Source organism: Nicotiana attenuata, unplaced genomic scaffold, assembly GCF_001879085.1.
Source record: "Nicotiana attenuata strain UT unplaced genomic scaffold, NIATTr2, whole genome shotgun sequence".
Taxonomy (NCBI): Eukaryota; Viridiplantae; Streptophyta; class Magnoliopsida; order Solanales; family Solanaceae; genus Nicotiana; species Nicotiana attenuata.
The window spans coordinates 459,573-479,551 of NW_017670491.1; positions in this window are offsets into that span (position 1 = coordinate 459,573).

The following is a 19,979-nucleotide window of genomic DNA, read 5'->3' on the forward strand; positions in this document are numbered from 1 at the left end:
CCCCTTTCCCTTTATTTGCAAACTTCTTTTAAAATGTTCTTTTAATTGTTCTGTCCCTTATGTGTTTAAATCCCCCCTAATATTTGAGCCCATACTTGTCTATTTGCTAAAATTGCATAAATTCACTATCAATTGTCTGGCCGGGAACCACACTAGTGGATCCTGAGGGGTGCCTAACACCTTCCCCTTAGGATAATTTCAAGCCCTTACCCTATCTTTAGTTATTCAAACAAAACATAAAAATTAAACCCTATTGGTGTCCTAATGCACCTTAAATCATTAGGTGGCGACTCTTCAAATGCAAAACCCAGTTCCCAAATGTAACGAGTTGTCCCATACCAAATGTCATGAACCCGATTTCGCGAGAAAAAGGGGGCGCGACACTTATCAATGCAAGAGGTAATTTTTCTAGGTGCGGATACCTAGTTTCGACATCTCCCCGGGTCCGACTTACATAATAAATAGGGAATTGCGTACCTTGTTCTTCTCAAACGAGCACACCACTTACCGCTACCACGAATACGGCCAGGTACAAATACAACATTTCATCCTCCTTTGGGGTGTGGAGTAAAGGTGGGCTTGTCAGATATCGCTTCAACTCCTCTATGGCACGTTGGCATTCCGGGGTCCATTCGAAGCTATTTTACTTTTTGAGTAAGGAGAAGAAATGATGACTCCTATCTGATGACCTCGATATGAATCGACCCAAGGCTGCTATCCGCCTGGTCAGACGTCACACGTCCTCCACATTGTTTACCATCATGATTTTATCGATGGCTTTGATTTTGTCGGGGTTGATCTGAATCCCCCCGTTTGACACCATGAAGCCTAAGAATTTTCCCGAACCCACTTCGAAGGCAAATTTCTTGGGATTGAGTTTCATTTTGTAGCTTCTGAGGATGTCGAATGTCTCCTGCTAAGGAGTCAATTGGTCCTTTGCACACAGGGACTTAGCTAGCATATCATCAATGTAAAATTCCATGGATTAGCCTATTTGATGTTCGAACATCTTATTAACTAGGCGTTGGTACATGGCTCCTGCATTTTTTAGCCCGAAGGGCATCACATTGTAGCAGTACGTACCGTACTTCGTGATGAACGAAATTTTTTCCCTATCCGCGAGGTTCATCTGAATTTGATTATACCCCGAGTAGGCATCGAGAAAGGTGAGGATCTCGTGGCCGGCCGTGGCATCAATCAAGCGATTGATGTTGGTCAACGGGAATGAATCTTTGGGGCACGCACTATTTAAGTCTGTATAATCCACGCACATTCTTAACTTATTCCCCTTTTTGGGAACTACCACTACATTGGCCAACCATTCGGAATATTTTACCTCCCTAATAGACCCTATTTTGAGGAGTTTTGTCACCTCGTCCTTGATGAATGCGTGTTTTACCTCGGACTGAGGTCTCCTTTTTTACTTCACCGGTTTGAACCTGGGGTCGACACTTAGTCGATGGGTGGTAAGTTCCAACGGGATCCCTATCATATCAAAATGGGACAAAGCAAAGCAATCGATGTTATTAATAAGAAATTGAATGAGTTTTTTCCTGAGTTCGGGGATTAATCCCGTTCCCAGGTATACCTTCCGATCTGGGAGGTGCTTGATCAAAACAACTTGCTCCAGTTCTTCAGTTGTTGATTTTGTTGAATCCGGTTCTTCGGGGGCAGCGAAGGTTCGGCGAGCGGGGAAGTCTTCTTCATCGTCCTTGGGTGTCTGTTTGCCCTCTGGCTCCTCCGAGGCGGAGGGTATGGAAGTTGGTGCCTCCCCGTGAACCGCGAACATCTCCTTCGCCACATGCTGTTTTCCGTATACCGTTTTATACAGTCTTTTGTCGGAAACTTCATCATCTGATGAAGATTTGACGGTACTACCCTCATGTTATGTATCCATGGCCTTCCTAGCAATGCATTGTACCTCATGTCACCTTCGATGACATGAAATTTGGTATTTCGAACTATACCGGACACATTGATCGAGAGGGTGATATCCTACTTCGTTGCTTCGCCGGCCATGTTGAAGTCGTTAAGGACTCGGGAGGTAGGTGTGATTTGATCGAGCAGTCCGAGCTATTCTACCACCTTCGACCTGATTACGTTGGCCGAGCTACCTGGATCCACGAGTACACGTTTAATTTTAATGTTATTCAAGAGAAATGAAATTACCAGCGCATCGAAGTCCTCTTCACTGAATGCAAGGATGTCCTTGGGCATGCGGCCCCGATTTTGCCCTTCTGTTGCAGCGGAAACTTTTATCCGCTTGATCATGGGTCCTTGAGTAACGTCGGTCCCCCCTAATGATCATATGAATGACGTGCTGAGGTTTTCCCGTTCCATTTCTCCTGTCTGCCTCTCTTTCCTCCCGGGCTGGAGTTTTCCGAGCTTCCTGTTGGTTTTCTTGGCGTATACTCCCGTTAGTGTGGGAGCTTATATCGACGTGTTTGGCGTTGTGTGAGCCCATACCCATGGGGATAGGCTCTGGTGCGTCCTCAGTGTCCCACAGTGGTGCACCGGCGCCTGAAACAGCTACACCATACTCTCTATGGTCCTCAGGACCGTAGTTTTCATGTGCATTCACTGAGTTATACATTTTGACCTGAAATCAAAGATTCTTGGAAAAGAAAAACTGTGAAGAATAACTTGCATTTTTCAGTAAACCAGCACTAAAACAATCACTATTATTTTTAGCCCCACGGTGGGCGCCAAACTGTTTACCTTGAAAATGATAATTATAATTAAATTTGATTTTGTGGTTCTAAAAATATGTGATTTATTTTAATGCTAGTTGTTAAGCGATAGATGCTAAGTGTGAGTCAGGAAAATGAGATAAAAGCTTGAGGGCAGTATGTTATGTAAACCGATTGGCTGCGAATCGGGGCCTTGAGCTGGCCTACGCTGGGCCTCGAGGTCGAGCTAAAGTGACAAACTGGGGATGGTCGATGAAGAACTAACAGTTCTAAGGACCTTGATGATGACTCTTTACGATCAATGATGAGTAATAAATGAAGAACAATCAATAAAAAAAATGTAAGCAATAAAATAAAAGGATAGACAGTAGAATAGGTTTAAGTTCAAGAGTAGAGAATGTTCTTGTTCTTGTATTGAATATCATGTGTGTAAGAAATAACAAGGGTCCCCATTATATAGGAGGGGGAATCCCAACATGGTACATGTATAATTATTACAAAGAAACGTAGCTGGTACAGTTCTTAACGGTCTGGTACAGACTTGTACTATTCTTGAAGGCGTTGTCAGCTTTGACCACCTGCCCAGGGAATTTTCCGCTTGTCCATGATAGCCACCAATTTGCGCTGCCGCGAGATCGAGCATAGAGAACCCTCGGGGTCGAACCTCGAGCTATGCGTCAAGCCTTCTGGAGATGGGCTATGGAGTGTCACAATAATCATAAAATCGGACTTTTCGATTTTAGCTGTATACAAATGAATTTATTGTTAATAAGATGCAGCCGTATAGAAAAGTTGAGCTCATACTTTACCATGTGAGGGCATACAAAGGGTCATGGAACATTGCTTTGTTAAAATATTGAAGTACACTTTCCAGCTGCTGGCATTCATCATAATGCTTCAGTTTTAATGTATTGCATAGTTTTAAGCATTCAACTTTTTTCTTAATGTATTTCCTTACCCTTTTTTCTTTCCACTTACTTTTCTAGTGTTTTCTGAGTAGTATCTTAACAAGTACGTTAGTAAGTTTGATCTCATAACTTAACAATCAGGCGTCAAGAAATCAGACTTAAACACGAGAATTTAATCGACACATAATTAAATGTTATAGCAGAAAGATCTGCTAATCCGTTAGTGACAAAAGAAATAATCAATCTACCTTTTAATAAAATGAAATCTGCTCAAAAGAAAGGACAAAATTAAACTGATATGAGCTATTCCTATCAAATGTTTTACTGTCGACGTCGATCCCAATAGCTTCACCAGCAGTTTTTGATCTCTCGGCTACATATCAAGCCCATATATAATATTTAGGTTAATATTAGCAAGAACAACAATTTAAAATATCAAAATTAAGTGCATGGAATCGAAATACCAAACAAAGCAGCAAACGTTTAAAGAAATACAGAACTAATGGAACAGAAAAATAACAAAAAAGTACTCAAAAATAAAAGAAAGAAGAACTGAAACCATTAGAACATTAACGTTTTGTAATAATAGCAATCGTCATTCTGTTTTTATTTTTCCAATAATAGATTACTATTTTGGATGTTATATATTTAATTGACTGAATGAATCATTGATTATCGGACTGAGGGAAAAAAATTAGAACAGAATTGGGGAAAATTGCTTTATGCATGAACCCTAATAAAGAGAAAAAGAACTCTTCGTACTAAACATGAACCCTAATCGCTACATTACCTGAAGATTATTGAAGTTGCTAAATGAATTTCATGTACTTTTTCTGATTTGAATCTCGATTCTTCTACCCGGAGAAACAGATTGGGAGAAATATAAGAATCTAAAGTAAAAAAATTGGGAGTTCGTTGCCTATTTAGGGAAACAGATCGCTTCTATTTCAATTTTTGATAAAACTGTAAATGTTTCCGGAATATGTTTAGAGAAGGAAGCAAAGGCAACTTGTTTCCAGCGTTATTAGAGGGGAATGAATCTGCCTCAGCTGCAATTGTTTGGGGATAAGCGTGAGTTTTACATTCTAGTAGCCTTCAAGAAGAATGAATCTGGAGGGAAATAGAAATTGGGAGAAAGAGATAGGAGACCTATGGAGGGAAGGAATTGGGGGAATTCTTGAGGGAGTCTCAAAATGTGAGGGGGAAACACTAAAACTTATTGGGGGAATAGTACTAATTATTGTGATTAAACAATTACGGTGGTTCTAACCGCCGTTATAAAAAAAATCAATCCGGCGGCTGGTAAAATGCCATTTTTAATTAGATTTTGTTGTGGTTATTTGGAACCGTCGTAATATAACCACCACAATAATTCCGATTTTTTGTAGTGAATAGCAGCGTTATTGCTTCGAGTATTTCATACGAATTGTTCCCTATTTCGACCTCGCTATTACGTGTTTCACCGCAATTGGCGTGTGTTAGAAAAATTATCAAGAGAATCGGTTCAGGAATGTTAAGTCTATACCTTCTTACTTTTTGGCATGATCCATACGATACGAATGAAATGAGCAAATGCACAACTTTAATAAATGGATCTATTCATAGAAGTATTAGAGGTGCCTATGTTCTTGAATTCCCATATGTCTTTTTATTACATCTTATGTTCAGGGGTTTTAGAAAAATACCTGAGTTGAAAAAAGTTTATTTCATGATATTACTCGAAGGCATAATGGTCTTACGACATTCCAAGAAATTTTATTGAAGTACTTCTCATGTATTGCATTCATTTATACATGTACATTGATCCATGACGAGATTGCGTTATATACTCGTATATATGTATATATATGTATATGGGATATAGGAAAAGGTTACGACGTTATATACGCACCACCACCTGATCAGCTGGTATATATTGAAGATTTTGCCCACAGTGCCCGAGATGATATGATGGGATGCCCTCAGAGGCTTGATGATGTTATGTACATCTATACACATGCATGAAATGACATTTATACATACATGCATGACATTATAAATGTTTCAGGATTTACAAAGTGATTTATACATACATGCAGTACATTTATCTGTTATGTATTGATATTTATGCCTTACATACTAAGTATATTATTCGAACTAATGCCCTATTTCCCGAGGCTTGCGTTTCATGCCCGCAAGTGCAGGTAGACAGGTGACGGTCCCCCTTCTTAGGATCCTGGATCTGCGAGAGCTGGTGTGCTCCATTTGACCCGGAGCTACTTTGCTTTTAAGTACGATATGTTTGTATACACATATGGGTATGACGGGGCCTAGTCCAGTCCTTGTACAGATGTATATTCTTTTAGAGGTCTGTAGACAGTCATGTATAGTTGGGTAGTATGTGGCCTTGTCGGCTTCCAGATTTGGATATATACTTGTTTATAGCAGCCTTAGCGACTTGAACTACGTATTTCGCATAAGTATGTATATATGTCTTTTGGATAAGTTTCCCTCACGCATGTTATTCACATAATTCAGCAGATGTTATTTATATCTTAGGCGCATGCTTAAGGGTGTTCGACAGGTACGACTCGGGCACTCGTCATGGCCCATCGGTTTGGGTCGTGACAATAGTTCTAATGGCCTATCTCAGGGTCTTCCCCGAAGGTGTGATTAGAACTATTTGGAGACTAGACCCTTGTATGTTAGAAACTCCATCGGTAAACAAGGTCAAGACTCCCGGCGTCATTCCCAACACTATCACTACTTCCTTAGCTGTCAAAGGAATTAATCCCAGACAAAAATCGGCCACCAAATAAGCCGAAACTTGTGACTTAATTGCAGTCCTCGGTTTATAATCAATGTCGAATTCACTAACTTCGACTGCCCATTTAGCCAGCCCGAGAATTCAGGCTTGTGGAGGACTTTCCTTAAGGAAAAAGTTATCACCACGGCTATCAGGTGACATTGAAAATAAGGCATAAGCTTTCGAGAGGCAACTACGAGATCTATGGACACCTTTACAAGGTGAGGATAACGAGTCTCCGCTCCTGACAACATCTTTGTATATGGATAAAATTGGAGAGCCCGATTTCACTATCATTATGTCCCTCCACAACTTCTCATCGAAGGCTCGAGGGGACAGTTCGGGGTTTCAACCTCAAAGGTTCTTTATGTCCGACTTCGGGGCAGCACAAGTCGTTGGTTATCATGGGTAAACGGGAAGCTCCCTAGGCACGTGGTCCAAACTGACAACATCTATAAGAATAGTACCAGTCTGTACCAGACTGCTAGGTAGTTGTGCCTGGTACATTTCTTTGTAATAAATGCATATGTACTATGTTTGGTTTCACCCTCATATATAAAGGGGACCCCCATCACGTTGTAACGGGAGAGGAAGACACATTACACATTACATACAACCTTCAATTCAAGAACATTCTCTGCTCTCTAACTTAAACATACTCTCTATTTGGTTCTATTGCCTATATTCATTTCCTTACTTGCATTTATGACATTTCATTAATTCTTCTTCATTTATTGTTCATTATTGATCATAAAGAGCCGCCATCAGAGCTCTAATAATTGTTAGTCCTTCATTGACTGCCCGTAGCTAAGCATCCAACTCGATCTCGAGGCCCCAATTTCCAGTCATTCGGTTTGGTTATTATACTATCTTCAAGCTTTTATCTTGTCTTCTACTCTCTCACTTAGAATCTATTGCCTAACAACTAGCACAAAAATATATCATGTATTTTTAGAACCACAAAATCAAATCTAATTGTTATTACCATTTTCAAGGTAAGCAGTTTGGCACCCACCGTGGGGCTAAAAATAATAGTGATTGTTTTCTTGCTGGTTTACTACATAACGCAAGCTATCTTTCACACATTTTCTTGTCCAAGAATCTTTTATTTCAGGTCAAAATGTCTAACTCAGTGAATGCGTACGAAAACCACGGTGTTGAAGACCATGGAGAGAATGGTGTAGCTGTTCCAGGTATTGGTGTACCACCACGAAACCCTGAGGGCGCACCAGAGCCAACCCCCGCGGATGTGGTCTCACGTTATGCTCAACACGTCGATATGAGATCCCACACTAATAGGAGTGTACGCCAAGGAGGCCCACAAGAAGCTCAGAAAACCCCAGCTCGGGAGGAACAAGAGGTTAGCCTTCACGTTATTTTTTAAATGTTACAGGCACAACAGCTGGCAATTGCTCAACTCCAAAGCCATGATGTGGTATCACAACCTAGCTCCGAATTCAATAGACTCATTTGCAATGCTGGCAGATTCCTTCATAAAGGCACATGTCGGTGACATCAAGGTGGCTACAAGGAAATCCGACGTCTTCAAAATCAAGCAAAGAGAAAACGAGATGCTGCGGGCGTTTGTATCCCACTTTCAAATAGAGCGAATGGAATTACCACCTGTCTCCGATGACTAGCAAGTGCAGGCTTTCACCCAAGGCTTGAACGAACGAAGCTCGGTAGCTTCGAAGCAGCTGAAGCAGATCTTAGTTGAATATCCCGCTGTAACTTGGTCGGATGTCCACAACCAATATCAATCAAAGATTAGGGTTGAGGATGAGCAACTAGGATCCCCCGCGGCCTCGGTATATCCTAGCAGGATTCCGGCAAAGGAGCCAAGGCCAAACAAAGAAAGATACCAACCATACACTGAAGATAAAAGAAACGCCCCAAGGCACAACATACCCCAAAATAATCGTAGTATGGATCGAGGTCAGAATCCTCGAGGACTCGTGAGCAGAGCTGGATTCGACAGGCACACAGGGCCGATGAAGGCACCACGCTTGTTGGAATACAACTTCAACGTTGCTGTTTTAGACATCTTATCTACCATCGGCAAAATCAGAGACACCAGGTGGCCAAGACCTGTATTATGAGATCCTTCGCAAAGGAACCCCAACTTAGTGTATGAATTTCACGGCACACACAGTCATAGAACCGAAGAATGCAGACAGCTCCGAGAAGAAGTAGCCCGACTACTCAGCAAAGGGCACCTCCTAGAGTTCATTAGCGATCTCGCCAAAAACCAATATCGAGAAAGAGAAGCAAACAGGAAAAATGAAACATAAGAACCACAACATGTCATTCACATGATTGTCGGGGGAGTCGACATCCCACAAGAACCCATTGTCAAACGAACAAAAACATCCATCACCAGGGGAAGGCGAACTCGAGGTTACATACCTGAGAACGCTCTCACATTAAGCGAAGAGGACAACGAGACCCTGTCTCAGCCTCACAATGATGCATTGGTCATTTCTTTTCTTGTGAACACATTTCAAATTAAACGTGTACTTGTGGATCCAGGTAGCTCGGGCAACATTATCAAGTCAAGGGTGGTGGAGCAGCTCGGACTGCTCGACCAGAACGTGCCTGCCTCTCGAGTCCTCAACATATTCAACATGGCGAGCGAGACAACAAGAGGGGAAATCACCCTCCCGACCAACGTGGCCGGCACAACTCAAAATGCCAAGTTTCATGTCATTAAAGGAGACATAGATACAATGCCTTACTCGGAAGGCCATGAATACACTGCATGAGAGCAGTACCATCAACCCTTCATCAAATGATGAAATTTCCAACAGAGGATGGAATAAAAATGGTATACGGAGAGTAGCATGCAGCAAGAGAGATGTTAGCGGTGCACGATGTGGCACCGGTATCGACACCTTCAGTATCGAAGATGTAGCCAAATATTGGGGGGCGTCCCCCCGAGAGATCACCTTCTCGAAGAAGCCAAAACGATTAGCAAACAGCAAAGTAGCAATCACAAGCTACATCCTCGGTTGCACCCAAGTAAACGAACAAGGAACCGTACCACGTCCCCGGGGTAAGTGATTGAAGCATATCGAGGCTCGAAAAGCCATCACAACTAAGGTATAACGCCCTCGCTTTTTTATTTTTCTTCTTACACTAACTTGTGTACAGGCGTCCAGTTAGAAGAATCAAAGTACCATCCAGCTTGAAGACATTAGGTTTTAAAGCATGCGTTGCACTTTTTTCCTTCAATCGAATTTCATCCCAAGAAGGGTTTTACCGACAAGGTTTTTTAACGAGGCAACATATAAATGCTACCTAAGGAAAACTCAACAAGTATTTGAGGCATCTCTTCGATCAACCTCAAATACTGGGGGGGCATCCCCCCCGGGAGATCATCTCCCCAGAGAAATCAAGACGAGCCAAAGAGGGTATCAATAGGAAAATGATGTATCGGGCCAAACGGTCGAAAAAATCGTGTCTGCATAGAACAATCAAACCCTCAGAGGCAAAAACTATGTATACTTGTACCAAGTAATCAATGGAATACCTTATACCATCAAAATACCTTGCGCTTCAAAGAAATTTACTATTTTTACAAGAAACGACTCTAGAGCCAGAAATTTCCCGTACACTCGGGGATTGACATCAAAAACTCGAAGTCATAAGACCTCCGGGCCGAAAACTTCGAGCTCATAAGCCCTCAATAAAGCAACATCAAAATATACAAAGAACGGCTCCAGAGCCAAATACCCTCAGCATCTCGGGGACTGTCGTCGACGGTCACCCCATCGAGGTATCAAGAACCCGAGGCCATAAGACCCCATACGGGCGACCTCGAGCCCGAAAGCTGTCCATGTGGCAATATCAGAAAATATAAGACCTCGATGAGCCGTTACCAGCAGTGTAAGACCTCCATAAGGCAATACCAAATCTGTATGACCTCGAGCTAGGCATGAATTAAACTTGAACCAAGTGACCTATCTATAAGACCTCAAGCCAGGCATGAATCATACTTGTACCAAGTAACCTGTCTGTAAGACCTCAAGCTAGGCATGAATCATACTTGTGCCAAGTAACCTATCTGTAAGACCTCAAGTAAGGCATGTTCGAATTTATAAGACCTTACAAAAGGCATAATCCCGATCTTAAAGTTAAGGCTATATATTCGAACTTGAAAGACCCCTAAAAAGGCATACCCTCGATATAGACGCCGAAGCTACTTCACTCGGGGACTAAAAGGCTACGGCCAAATACAATAACTACGGTTACAAGGATGTACTAGCCAAACTAAACACGACTCGGGGACGCCCGACCGTCGCTATGAAATCATAAGCCTTCAATTACTTCGAAAAGAACCGGTTAATCAGGCTACCCACGGCATAAGCAAAAGAGCTTCGATCATATAAGCTCCAAATAATAGGCTTCGAAATAATTCAGCCATCGAGCGAAACCCCCCGAGGTGCTCATTTATCGCTACATAACGGCTCGCAATCGAGGCTCTTATCAATCCGTCGAAGAGCCGGGCGAACACAAAAACATCAAAAAGTCTTTAACGAGGGAAAATAAAGCCTATATTAGAGGTCGTACCGACCCAATTCGTAAGGGCCAATGCCTCCAGCCCATATTTGAGGTCGTACCAACCCAATGCGTAAGAGCCAATGCCGCCAACCCATATTAGAGGTCGTACCGACCCAATGCGTAAGAGCCTAAGGGCCGGCTTGAAAACTTGAAGTTCAATGAGCTCGAGTCAAAATCCGACTCGCAGACCAAGCCCGAAACAGTTAATTATAAAATGCCTAAGGGCAAATATGTAAGAGCCACTGTCGCCAGCCTAAATTAAAAGGTCGTACCGACCCAACGCGTAAGAGCCACTGTCGCCAGCTTAAACCAAAGGTCGTACCGACCTAAATGCGTAGGAGCCCTTGTCACCAGCTTAGATCAGAGGTCGTACCGACCAAATGCACAAAAGCCTATGGGCCAGCCTAACGAGCCTCAGAGCCAAATTTTACACCTGAGGCTCATTACTCGAAGTCCAGTTCACCTGGATAATCATCGACCAACGGATAAAAGAAAGACATACGCAAGCTAACAGAAATTCATGGAAGGAGAAAACCGAAAGGTTTCTCTACATAAACACACGTATGAAACAATGCAAGGCTACATTTACAATGTTCTCTACGAACAATGTACAAAGAATCAAAAAGGAAAAGCCTAGCCTAATTTCCCCTCGGGGACTGCGGCCCCGTTGGCCTCTTCTCCATTATCTTCGTCATAAGATACGAGGAATTTGGCATCGTATTCATCTGCCTTGGCCTACGTTATCTCTTCCGAGAGATCGAAGCCCCTAGCGTCAATCTCTTCTAAGGTTTCCCTCCGAGATCTACACCAGGCATATTCATTGCTTCTGCTCTCTCGATCTGAAGCCCCTCTAAGCTAAGCCCGATCTTCGGCGGCGTCTTTTAATTAGACGACCACTTTCTTATCGGCCCTAGCCTGAATCCCTCCAGTTTTAGCCAGGGCGCCCACGACCTCGGCCTTTATCTCCACAAGGTCGGACTCGAGCCTTGCTATCCTGCTCGTCTGAACCGAGCTGTTCCCATAGGCGTTCCAGAGTTGCGCCTCGAGGGCAGAAACCTTGGCCAAAGCATTCTTCATGGCCGGAACATGGGCATTTATCTGAGCCCTTAGCCCGTTACACTTATACCTGGCCTGGCCAACCTTGCTCAAAGGCGTTTCAGATCTTCTGTCTTGCCCTACAACTGAAATATCAGAACATTAATCTCTGAGGATAGAAGAAAAATCTTGCATTCTTTCAGAGCGAAGGTTACCTATTTCTCAAGGTGGCTTTAGTAGTTGAGACTCCGATTCGCCTCGTACCGCAGGTATACCAACTCATCTTCCCTTTTATCACAAAAAGCCTGAGTGATTTCTCCCCATCCAAGGCTCTCCTCAACACAGATTCATGGCGGAGCAGCTTGGACTTGAGCTTACCAAAGGCCTACGAAAAAGAAGCTCAATAGGAAAAAAAAAGTGCAAAACTGAAAAACCAAAACAGTAGATCAAAACTCACTATAGAACTGAGCCTCTAAGCCTCCTCAAAGGTTGAGCGCACATCTACTGGCCTTGTCCATCGACCCCAGTAGAACCATTCCCGATGGGAATACGATCACACGACATCCCGCCTAGCTTAGGCGGCCCCTGGCCTTGAACATCCCTCGAAGTACCTACGACAGGAGATGAAGACAACGACAGAACACCTGTATCCCTCGAAGTACCTTCGACGGGAACAGAAGGCGGCGGTAGAAGGGGAACCATATGTTCGGGGCTGAAAGCCCCGAGTGACGTAGGCTCAGCCGATACATCTTCTTTGAGCCTCCGGGCAGGGCTTGCCTCACTATGAGCACCCTAGTCCTTAAAGGGTTCCTTCCGTTTGGTATCATTCCTTGGCCCCGAAGCCAACGATCCTTCCTCCTCCCCGAGGCGACATGGTCTCGTCTCGGAAAATTCTCCAGTATATGCGGTGATGGAGTTGATACACAAAAAAGAAAGTACCTTTCAAAGAAAACAAACTGCACACCACGTACCGTGGTATTTTGCCTCCCAACTACCCTTGGACAGATCTCGCCACTTACGCTCATCGTAAGTCGAGCAACCACTAATTCCCGAGTCCAATCCGCCAGGTCGAAACCTCATGTGGCAGCCACGGGATTGCTGAAGAAAAGAGAAGCAAAACGTCTTTACGGAGTCTACCTCCACCATGAACAAAAATGATAAAAGCACAACTGTACCACTTACGCGTGAAATACCATTTCTCGGGGAACGGCAGGAAATCCACGGAAATAATGTCAACCCGTCCGCACTCGGACAAATCGGCTCATCCACCCTCGGCCCCCGCCTTCTTCATTACTGGCAACAAAGGACCGGGTGGATCGACGTTGTAGAGTAATCAGGCCTCGAAAATGGCTAAAGATGAACTGTGTCACGTCCCAAACCGAGGGACATGACCAGCGCCCGATCGGGTAGCCCCAGTCAAGCGGACCTGGGTGCCTTTCCTATCCCACGTGTTACCCCGTATTTTCATTGCTCACTAATCAAGGAATTAGACATTTATAATTAATACACCTTTTTACAAAACATACATAACATACATGGTTACTTAATGAGGTTTACAACTTACATCGCCCAACATCCAAAATACATATTTACATAAGTTTTTAACCTACATTTACTATCTACGGAGCCTCTAAGGATACAAAAGATAATACAATACTTGTCGGTAACAAGGCTCCGGCTATACCTTACACAAATATCCAAAACATGACTATGGAATAAAAGCGGCATGAGCCACGTAGGGCCTCGAGAGGGAAGGGGCTCACCAATACAGCTGACAGGAAGTGAAGGGGAGCTATGGTCGGTGGACTGGAGTACCTGCTATGGATCCACCTACAATCATAACACGAATGTAGCGCCCCCGGCAAAAGGGACGTCAGTACATTTGAATTGTACTGGTATGTATGAACAAACTTTGCCGTAAGCAAACTCAAACCTTACACAAGTAACAAGTAGGAATGGAATCAACAATCAAATACACATGAAAGGAAACAATCCAGCCAAAGAAGTTTACAATCTCTCCATTTCCCCTTCAACATTTTCACATCAATGATTTCACAACTTTCTCATATTTTCATTTCAATAGTGATTTCGATCACTTTCCACCCTTATTACCCCGGCCACCCTTATTACCTCGGCCAACCTTATCACCACAACCCACACCTTATTACTTCGTGTTGCGGCGCGCAACCCGATCCCACCGAACAATCACAATTCACAAACAACACAACAACAACAACAATTCACAAAGAACAACAACAACAATTCTCAAGAACTACAACAACAATTCTCAAGGAATAACAATAACAATTCACAAAGAATTTCCATAACCATCAATACCATTTCCATCATATTCAATAACTCATATGCATTTTATGTCACAACGATAATTGCCCACGACAAGCCATATATGCTATTACCACAGTTGTTCCAATTGCATCATTTACGATATCCTTCCATCATTTGTTGCTCGGCTCTTACCACATAACACTTTCACAATCACACATTTGGTTTATTGCCAATTACTTACATCATTATATTGGGAGACTTAACCACGAACACTCAAATCATACCAATGACAAGAATTTCACACATAATCCACGTAGATATCATATACCAAATATTCGTACACCAAACAAGGTGATTTTACAAAGTTAAAAGTTAGCCGTACATACCTCGATTAGGCTTTCCTTAAGTTACTACAACGTTCCGGAAATTCTAGAAATTCCAATCTACTATGAGACATAACAAAATTGAACACAAATTAGAAAGGTATCATGGTTTCAGCTCATTTGAGCATTTTATCATATACTAGTTGAGCATCTTAATTTCAAATCTCTTTTTCAAGGTTTTTCCTTCATTCCCCAACAAAATCTTTACTTATTTATGTTAAACAATCTTCCCACAAACCTAATTTGTACATGCATGTATACATAATAGTATTACACCCAAGAATCACACCTCAATACCCCTTCTCATACCCCAAACTCGATATTAAGCCTAATGTATAGAATATTACCTCTTGGATGAAGAACTTATGATTGGGCTCTTTGATTCTTGAAGATTGATGCAAGATTTGGATGATTTAAACATGGGGTCCCTCCTTCTCTCTCTAAACTGCTCTCACCTCTCTCTAAAATTAGTAAGAAATGACCCCAAAATGAACCCCAAAGCTTCGGGTTACAAAAATTAGAAAATTAACCCTCCGATGTCGGGTCTGCTATAGCAGAACGGACCGCAAAACGAGAATGCTAGCCGCATAATGCACCGCAAAATCGGCACCCAAAACTGGGCTACACTGGCCCACTCTGCAACAGAAATGCGACCGCAAAGTCAGAAATGCGACAGGTTTTGCGGTCGCAGATTTGACACAGGATCACATTTTCTAGCCTTTGGTAATTTGATCATAACTTTGCGTAGGAATGTCCAAATGACAAACAGTTTGAAGTGTTGGAAACTAGACTCGAAGACCTTTCATTGGATAGGTTATTCATCACATAAAACTTTATACATATTTAGATATGATCGTTCAAAGTATAGACTAGTGCAAGCTCATTTGGAATTTTAGCCTATTATGAACTTTTTCAATTTTTTTTAGGCTTAGGCCTTTCCTTGGACCCCAAATGACCTACCATAAGACTTATACACATATTTACCAAATCCAATTGATGTACACCATGTAAATAGCACATTAAAATATTATAATAAGCCTACGTGGCACCACGAGATCCCCGGTTACTTAGCGAAATTTTTCGGGGCCTTAAATTCTCCCCCCCTTAGGATCATTCGTCCTCGAATGAGGATTTTTAAAATCAGTTGGTAATTTTTCACTAACTCCCCTATTTTTAGAAAATTTCGCCAGAGTTTCCTTTGCAATTTGGACATATCTACCTGTCAGAGAGCCCCCGAAACATATTTCCAAGCACCATTACACAACTTCTATTATCCCTACAACTGGTATACAGTTCATTTCCTCAACACTTGCACATATTCAATCACTTGACACATTTTTGCACATAGTTTGGTCACTTCCATGAGTCCCATACAGTTCAACCAATACAGTATACGCATTTCAATTAATCATTCACTTATCACAAGAGTTCTTACAAAACTTTCATTTACCAAAAAGGGTTTGCACATGACTCAAATAATCATAACACATACAATTCTTGCACAACTTGAGGAGTTACAATAGTAAAGCATTTAGGGGAGATATGGGGTGTCTTTGCACCAAATGGAACACAACATTAGTTTTCTTAGAGATAAGAGTTCGCACGATCACTGCTAGACTTGTTCAAACAGATGGGGATATTTTTCTTTCATTTCATCTTCCGCCTCCCATGTGGCTTCCTCAACTCGATAAAGCACCACAATATTTATATATCAATGACAAGAACCTCAGCACTACAAACACTACTTTATCACGATGATACCTGGGCATGGACTGCACATTTTTAAAATCATATCACCTAGAAGGTACCTTTCAAATCAAAACCAACTGCTATGCAATCAAGAGAAAATATTTTATTTCCACAACACTCTCAGCCTTTAATGGCCTCTTATATCTACAGACTTCGCTAGAACACATTCACGGGAGCAATTTCGACCCCTAGACTTACTTAACAAGGATAACAAGTAGATATCTCGCATAAGCTAACTATCCACTAACTTCACCTTCAATAATTTCCACCGGAATGATACACAATTGATCTCCACCTACTTTCTTAGACATAGACATGTGAATCCACAAAATATATGGCGAACAACTATGGGGACACTTCATACTCCTAGTGCGGCCTAATGGGGAATACACTTATGCAACCTTTATTATCAACTCACATAACATCTTCAGGGGAAAATACTGAGAATAGCCTACTCACCCTCCAAACTCTAAATCTCTAGGCGAACACTCACACTAAACCCTTGATGACCTTCAACAATTACTCTAAGATGTGCTATCATAAACTGACCATAAAATTACCTATCAAATATATATGTGATCACACTGTGAAGCTTCATCTTTGACTCGTCTGAACTTACAATACCCAATGGATCTAATACAATGAGGAACAACAGAGTTCAAGATCAGGCTGGAGTTATTCAGGAATCCATTAATGCACTGAGTAGAGTACTTTCTGAGGTTATATGCTAAGGTACACGAAAGTTACAACTAACAATGCTGACATGGTTAATCACTGTGACGACATCAATTACTACGCAAATGAGGCATAGGGGTAAGTAGTACATTGGAAACAGGAATCACTAAGGAGGAATATTCAAGTACATGACCCAGTCATTTCCTAGGGTGAAGAGAAAATCAATTCATGCTCTGGTACCTTGAATGCGATATGGGATTCAAAATACATGAAGTGGAATTACACTCCTGACGTTAGCTGACACAAGGAATCTATGTTGTAAGCCCATGAGGATGAAAATGAAGTTAAAACACTTATGAGATTATCATAACTCAAACAAGTTAACCCTCCCTGACAATTGACCCTATATGAGAGAACTAAAGGTATGACAACTTGTCTTCCAAATCCGTATGCTCATGATATGTGCAAAAATTTGAAGGCATCTAATCTCACCCCTTTCACGAGTAAAACCACATAGCTCGGACATCTAAATGTTGGGATGAAATCATGTACTGGTTAGAGGCATTCTAATAGTTAACATGATGCTCCGGGGAGAAAGACAAATGACACTCCTATTCACCCAAGGAGGTGTAATACCAAGGTTAGCAAAACTCCCCTCTCATGGCAATGATATAGTCAATTATTCTAGAAGCCGAGTGAGAAAAAAGCCACGTAACTCATCCAATCCGACCCATTTAAGACCTTGGAAAAAAGGGACGCACTTTGCTTTGAAACCAAGGCAATATAAGCTTGAACTTAGGGGAAATAATTACTTTTGGAACCCACGAGACAAGCCCACGTATCCCTAGAAGATCGATATCAATGGCGAGAAAGTATTTTAAATCCATTACGAGTTGGTATAAAACAAGACCTCAAAGTGCCCACATGGATAAGTTCGAAATAATGAGACGTCTTAATGCATTTATCGAGGAGAAGTAACCTGGGTTATCTAATCACATGGATAAGCAGAGCAGGTAAATGGTTGTTAGAAGAACATCTACAAAGAATACTAGCAATATTTATTTATTCTAACAAAAGGAATATGTCCCCTTCCTTAATGCTACAAGACTTCCTCTTTGATGCCATGAAACGTAAATGAATTTTACAATGAGAGTTATCAGATGAAATAGATAGTAGTGTAGCAAAACTAATGAGCACCATTTGGAACCAACAAGCTTAAACTAAGTCGAAGATATTAGAAGTCCATAGTAAAGGGGGATTTACCTACTTTCAGTGTCCTTTTAGAAAAGGGTACTTGTAGAGTATAAAAAAATGAGGTGAACTTAATCAAATCGTATAGTTGGATGACTAGCCAAGACATTGAGATAATATCGCATTGAAGATTACGGGTAAACAACACACCATGCAAGATAAATGAATAGAACGTGACAGAGCCTTATGGAAGTAACCATTGCATTGTATCCACTAGGAAGGGTGGTAATATAAAGCGATTACGTGAAGCTACATTTTTGAAAGAAGATCTCTGTATGAAGTCACGTGATGTATAGCTCTAGAATTCAAAATAATCCAATTATGTTTAGCAACTCTACTTCATAATGAAGCACTACAACACAGTTCTACACAACCAGCTATTGCAAACCACATTGGGAGATGCTATAGGTAAATTTTACGACGGTGCATGTATAGGCACAAAAGAGTAGATTTTGTCCAATTAAATAAAACGATTCTGTAAGAAATTCATCGAATATTGTCCCTTGGTGAGAATTTAGGAAAAGCAAGTGGGAAGTATCAATCCTAGAGATATAACTCAATTCAAGGGCATAATCATAGAACTTAATTCCATAAGAATGTAAATAAGAGAATTCACAATAGAGTAGATTCACGAATAGTGCGTCTCATTCAAAGAGTCGATACACGCCATGTTTTGTTATTCAACATCTTGTTAAGACCACGTTTATGAGAATTCTTCAATATGGATATACATATACAATGAGTAGAAATTCTGATTTGACTCACTTAATGACTTTAGGTTGGTAGGGCAATAGCTTAGTCGATACTCCTCGACTCCACATCCCTAACGTACATAGGTAACATACTGATATACTACATGATCTAGTGGTGCAAAGACATCAATAGGGACAAGGACACTCCCCTCTTAGCGATATGTTTTACCAATCCATCCACAGCACAATACATTCTCCTAACAAGTCCTTGGGCAATCCACTCGGACTCAATGGTGGGATCAATCCCTCCTTACATGCTTCAAATTCGCGGTTTATGGTATCAAGGATACCAATCTTGAGAACAAGACTTAGACAGGAAATCAGCTCCCTCACTTGAGCTCTATAAGCACGATTGGAGTATCAAAGAAGGGTGAAATTCCTAAATGTCCGAATAGCCTCCAACTTATAGATGTGGTCGACAACACACCGATAAAAAGGACTCTACTAGACACGGCTCCGAGACATCCTAGGACACTATAAAACCTTAGGCTCTGATACCAAGTTTGTCACGCCCCAAACCGAGGGACATGACTGGTGCCCGACCGGGTAGCCCCAGTCAAGCGGACCTGGGTGCCTTTCCTATCCCACGTGTTACCCCGTATTTTCATTGCTCATTAATCAAGGAATTAGCCATTTATAATTAAAACACCTTTTTACAAAACATACATAACATACATGGTTACATAATGAGGTTTACAACTTACATCGCCCAACATCCAAAATACATATTTACATAAGTTCGTAACCCACATTTACTGTCTACAGAGTCTCTAAGGATACAAAAGATAATACAATACTTGCCGGTAATAAGGCTCCGGCTATACCTTACACAAATACCCAAAATATGACTCCAGAATAAAAGCGGCATGAGCCACGCAGGGCCCCGAGAGGGAAGGGTCTCACCA